The sequence below is a fragment of the Anguilla anguilla genome, chromosome 2, assembly GCF_013347855.1.
Source record: "Anguilla anguilla isolate fAngAng1 chromosome 2, fAngAng1.pri, whole genome shotgun sequence".
Classification (NCBI taxonomy): Eukaryota; Metazoa; Chordata; class Actinopteri; order Anguilliformes; family Anguillidae; genus Anguilla; species Anguilla anguilla.
In genome coordinates, this window is record NC_049202.1 from 72,005,238 (window position 1) to 72,011,323 (window position 6,086).

Here is a 6,086-nt window from a genome sequence, read left to right on the forward strand (position 1 = left end):
CCTACAGTCCTGTGGTCACAATGCCAGTTCAGTCACTATGGCAACCCATTGCATTGTTTACATAGCAGAGCAGATGCACATCGCAATGCAAACTATGGACTTTCTGAGGTAAAAAGGTAAAAAAAAAACTCCCGCGTCACGTGAAAAACCCTCAAACAGTGGCAAGAAAGTACTCCCTGATGGGAAGAAATCTCAGGAGGAACCCGGCTATAGAAGGGGAGCCCTGCTGGGCTGGGTGGAGTAAAGTAGGGAGTAAGGGTAGAATATGGACTGATCTGAGATCAGCTCACATACTCCGTGACGCTTGATGAATATTGTCCGTACTGGACTCACATGTACCCCGTCAAAAGCTGAGTTAACACTGAACATATTTCTGTGGAAAACAATCATAATAATCCATGTTATGTCCCAGGATATGGACAGGAAAAACCTGGTCCTAGATCAGCCCTTCAGCGGTGAAACTCCTCGTGAATTTGGGCCCTGAACTCAGATCAGCTCAGACTTTTTCCCCCCTGATCCATACGTGTAAGATATGGACAGCGGAAACCTGATCTAAGGCCAGCTCAGGCACTCTGAGACGCTCTCAGGTCAGTTTTGGGGTTCGTTATTATAATAATAATAATAATTCCCTCGGACAAAATTTGGTCGCAGCATAATACCGTGGCGCACAGGACGTATCGTACACACGGGCATTTCACGCTCGTTTTGTGCAGGAAGCCACAGCCCCGCAGCGCTCCTCTGTGTGACTCGCTGTGTTTACTGTGTTTTTGCATAGCGCTATGTAGCCGCTGCCCTAAAAGGAGACTTCGCTGCAGAACTCGACGTTTTCAAAAGTCGTCATGTGAAATTCTTCTCGACCCTTTTGTTCGAGTCAGCCAAACAAAAGGATTCGTTTTTTTTATTTAGTGACATGAATTATTACTCAGCATTACACACTATGCTCAGCAGACCAGTTTATTTTTGTTTATCAATTTAAGCAGACGTATTGCTTAAGGGCATCATAACGTGCACCTTGCACAGATGCACAATGGTAAATGGTAAATGGACTGCATTTATATAGCGCTTTTATCCAAAGCGCTTTACAATTGATGCCTCTCATTCGCCAGAGCAGTTAGGGGTTAGGTGTCTTGCTCAAGGACACTTCGACATGCCCAGGGCAGGGTTTGAACCGGCAACCCTCCAACTGCCAGACAATCGGTCTTACCTCCTGAGCTATGACGCAATTGCAGTGTCCCACCCAGGAATCAAACCTGCAACCTCAGAGTAACAGGCCCAGGTCTCGAACCACTGCACTGCACACTATGCCATACAGAACAATCACTACCACCACAATATTAATACCATTATAGCTAATAATACATTTGTGCACTGCTTGCGTCATTGCCCACTGAAAAGCTTGTGCATAAATACAGTGTATGACTAGCTATAACTATTCTAACCATTGTGCCACACATTATGCTATGCTCTAACATCATACCAGCGCAATGCTAGCAACGGTTTTGCTAATAACGTATTTAAGCACACAGGCTCTGGTGAGTTATTTCACTGAATGATTTCACAAAATCAGGGGTGCAGGGGTGCAAGCTCTGCTGAGGCACTCAGAAAGGGTTTCCCGGAAAAAGCCAGCGCCCATCGTACCGCCAAAAGCGCCAACTGTCGATGCGCCAGCTCTCGGCAACTTGGCGCCAACGCCGTTCGCTAACGGCAGCACCGTCCGCAGCTCTGCATTCCTTTTCCCGCCCGATCCTCGTCTTGGCCGGCTCACTTCGAACGTCCGGTGACCGCACTGGTTCAGCGCAGATTTGATCTGCAAAACAGACTTTTTCACAAAGTTAGGTTTGTCACAAAGACATTTCGCAGAGTAGCGAAAAAGAAGAAAGACAAATAAAACCAAAAAATAAAAATAAAAAGAAAGGGGCAAACACCAGCCCTGAACCCCCCAAACAGCAAGCAAATGATGTAAAAAAACAACAACAAAAAAAAAAAAAACAACTCCCCAATGGGGAGAAAAACCCTCAAACGGCAAAGAGGCGAAAAAACACCCCCGGGAGGAACCCGGCTGTAGAGGGGGAGTCCATCCTCTTCTGGCCAGTCTGCCGTGCCAAGGGCAGGCTGTTACTGGGGGCCCCCTCACCCTGCATCTCCGGGGGAGGGGGCGGAGTGCAACCCCCCGAAGGGGGCAGTATACTCGATACTCAGCCGTGATCCAGCCCCAGTTGGACACGGCGCCGCACACAAACGCGCGCGTGCTCATTTAGGCTCCGGACTGCTCGTTTAGAAACAGATGGACGGACGATAATTTCATAGTCACCGTAGTTTACTTGGCTAGAAAAGAAAGGAAGAGTGAGAAGGCGGTACGTTCATCCGCTCAGTCAGACCGACTTCGGGTAGCTCGAAGCGTCCGCGTTTGTATACTTACGGAGGGTATGTTTCTGGCCTTAGTGTCTATTCGGGGGTGACAAGCGGTACGGTGGTTTTATACTCAGAAAGTTAAGACAGCCTTAATGGCAGCACCAAATTTCATGAATTACTGCAAAATAAGCAGGCACACACTTATTTTTTTCAAATAAACTTAAGCCTTTGTGAGTATAGGTGCAACACAGAGGGGGTGTACAGATTCATTCAGGGTGAAATTCTTCCTCATTTTGCTCTTTACACTGAGAAAGTGACATAGGCTACGCATCTCCCCGGTCACGAAAGTCCTACAGAGATGACAGACTGAAGGGCGAAACTGACTGCCTCTTAGCAGGTGAGAAATACTTATCGGTATTGACAGAGAACACACCCACCGACTGCTTCAGTGCCAACAAGGATTTCGCTTTTTCGTGGACTTTGTACTCTGTGCTGTGCTTACATTGGCTGGGCTTGCGACTGTTCTAATTCCGTTGTTGTGTTTCATGCGTTTGGTTTATGTGTATTACTTATTATTATTATGCATGACACATTCCAACTTTCTGACCTAGCCTATGCTCACTGTGTGAACTGGACTCAATGTGTTCGTGGCTATGAATAACTGTTACATAATGAGTACTGCACCTTATCAGATCTTCGTTTTGTAGTTGTTTCATAAACCTTCGGTGTAAACTTATTGTATGTCAATCTGGATAAAAGCTTATAAATGCACTGTAAATGGTGTTGTCATTTTCTCCTTGGGGATATACTGTATAAAGGGCATTGCATTATATTTCAATTGTTTTACATCGTATTGCATTGCGTTGTATTGTGTTGTGTTGTATGGATTTGTATTACTACTAATGTTAAAAACTAGTTTAAATTAATATATAATAAATGATGACTTTTTTGGGCAGAACAGGAGGTAAATCTGCCCTGCACGGCACATGCAATCCCAGAAGCCTGCTGACCATGACCTGGATTTAATCAAAACATTTCCTTAATTTTGCCGACCAGAAAAATACAAGCGTTTGTCCATTTGTCGTTTGTTATTTTAATCACACGATTTGTAAAGTTATTTTGCTACCTCCTTTATGGGGTGAGAGGGGGGGTGGGGGGGCAGGGTTGGGGGGTATTGGTGGTTTGTAACAAAAAAATGTTGTTGTTTTTTTTACAGCGTTTCAGATTTATGGGCAAATGTTGATGGCATCCAAGTCTCTTGGTCTTCCCACATTTCCCATGTTACCCTTTGCCAGCCTAGTGCCAGCTTACTGAAAATATTTCTGGGAAGCCTTTGAAGGCCGTTGATTAATTCCGTATGAGAAGCCAGGCCTGGGACTGTAAAAATGTTCACTGTTTTGGCTGAAGAGAGGGATGGGAACTGGAGGAAATGTCAGCAATCCAAATGGCAGCCATAAAACTAGTATTTATATGTCCTTGGTAGCCAATGTGAGGAAAGAGAGGCCATCGTAGTTTAAAACAACTTGTCAGTTTATTTTATCATTTTTATTTTCAAAAGCATAAATTAAAGGTATTTGGCAACACTTTCTATTAATGTTCTTTCATAAGAGGTACATACCTGCTTCATAAACACTACACAGTACCTTCATAGACACTATATGAACATTAATTAAATTATTTTGTCAATAGTGCACAATGGTGTGCTTTGTCACTACTGATGTCACTATGAACCTAACCCTAACCCAACCCTCACCATAAACCTAACCCTAACCCAATCCTCACTACAAACCTAACCCTAACCCAACCCTCACTATAAACCTAACCCTAACCCAACCCTCACTATAAACCTAACCCTAACCAACCCTCACTATGAACCTAACCCTAACCCAACCCTCACTATGAACCTAACCCTAACCCAACCCTCACTATAAACATAACCCTAACCCAACCATCCCTGTATACCTAACCCTAACCCAACCATCCCGGTATACCTAACCCTAACCCAACCATCCCGGTATACCTAACCCTAACTGTGACCATAACTCTGACCCTAAACCTAAATTTGAGTGGCACACTTCACAGAACTCCTAATGCATGTGGGCCTGGGTGGTGTGAGGAAGTGTGTGGGTCTCTTGCTTTCCTCTACGTCTCTCTGCGACAGCATGCCGCCCTTTATAATCCTCTGGCTGGCTGAGCACAACCTGTCCTCTTTCAGGTGGCCAAGCTGAACAGCCACATATACCTTACTGTGTTGGGGCAAAAGATCCAGTTCTGTTTCGCTCTGTGTTGTTTTGTTTTTGTTGTTTTCTTTTTTCTGGTTAATTTTTTTCCATTGTGATGTGTGATGACTCTATATATACGTCAATGCCTATCTAGCAGTTGTAGATGTGGCTATGGCCCATAAATAGCCTACCCAGAATGCAGCTGCGTATCTTCAAATGGCGTGGGCTAGTGTAGGCTGTAGCGAAGTCGCTGCAGGATGCATCTAGCTATTTGCGGTAACCCTAACCCCAATGCGTCACTGCGATGGTTAAAATCAAAGAGAGAAGCCAAGTCAAGACTGATACATCTATTAGCCGGAATTCCGGCGATTGTGTCAGTGAGTAACACAGAACGCAGAGAAATGGTTAAAATAGACAACGCAGTGCGCAATGCGTCAAGATGGCTGTGCACAAGTGTCGCCTTGGAGGTCGTTCAAATGAAACCCCCAGAAACGTACCCCTCTCCCTCTTTGTACACCCGCACATCAAAGGAAAAACTGTGAAACATCAAAGAGAATCACAATCACAACACAATAAGTAATAAGTTACATCCTTAAACAAAGAATCTCCTGTGTTATCTCTGAAAGCGTAACATAGCACGTTAACCATCAGTAATCCAGCAAGCTTCTGCTTTAGAGGTATACACCTGTACGGTTTTGACTGGTGTACCCATTTATTATTATTATCATTTGCAGTAAGCATTTTATTATATAATTAATTATTATATTTATGTAAAGTAATCTCTCATTAATACCACCATTTTGTTGTTCATGACCTCAGCTTGTCAACAACACCTCACATGATTACACATTTAACAGATTCCGTACTTGGCTGTTTATTGACAGTGCTGCTGGATCATCACTTCTATGGTCCATTTTAAACTGTGGTCTACGTGAGCAAACCGTCATAAATATAAATATGCCAGATGTATAATTTTCTCATGACATGCCCGACAAGCTTCCCATAAAAGTTTGGCCATGGTCAGGTTGATGCTGTGAGCTGAGTTTTAACCCTTTGCCCGTGGTATGTACACTTTCTGATATTATGTTTGTTGTCTGATGCTATGTTATGTCTTCTGATGATATGTTATGTCTTCTGATGTTCCGGCTCTCCTTCCAGTCATGCTCTGGCCCGTATTGGGAAAATAATGAATTCTTCTAGAGCGTTTCGGCTCTGTCTGTCCCTCCCCCTTCATATTCAAAGGAAAATGTCTTCATGAGCTCAATGGGAACTCCCCAGTATTCTGAAATATTGTAGGTCATATGCCAACCCCCCCCCCCCCTCCCCCCCCAGATGCCTCCACTCCCTACTGTCGTCTTTCCCTCCCTCCCATACAAAAAAATGAAAATAAATACTGGAATATAATAAATGACAAAAATTTAATAAATATCAAATGAGTCTGAAAAATTGCGCTTTTCTCAAAATACCCTTTTACAAAACAACAAAGTTTTTCTTCCTCTGTCTTTCTCTTTC

The 6,086-nt window shown here is 43.8% G+C and overlaps 1 protein-coding gene across 2 annotated transcripts in view; it reads right to left on the reverse strand.

Moving 5' to 3' along the window:
- LOC118219617 (cytochrome P450 2K1-like) overlaps window positions 1-6,086 on the reverse strand; it is a 607,214-nt gene that overhangs the window by 292,989 nt on the left and 308,139 nt on the right. The window lies entirely within an intron of this gene.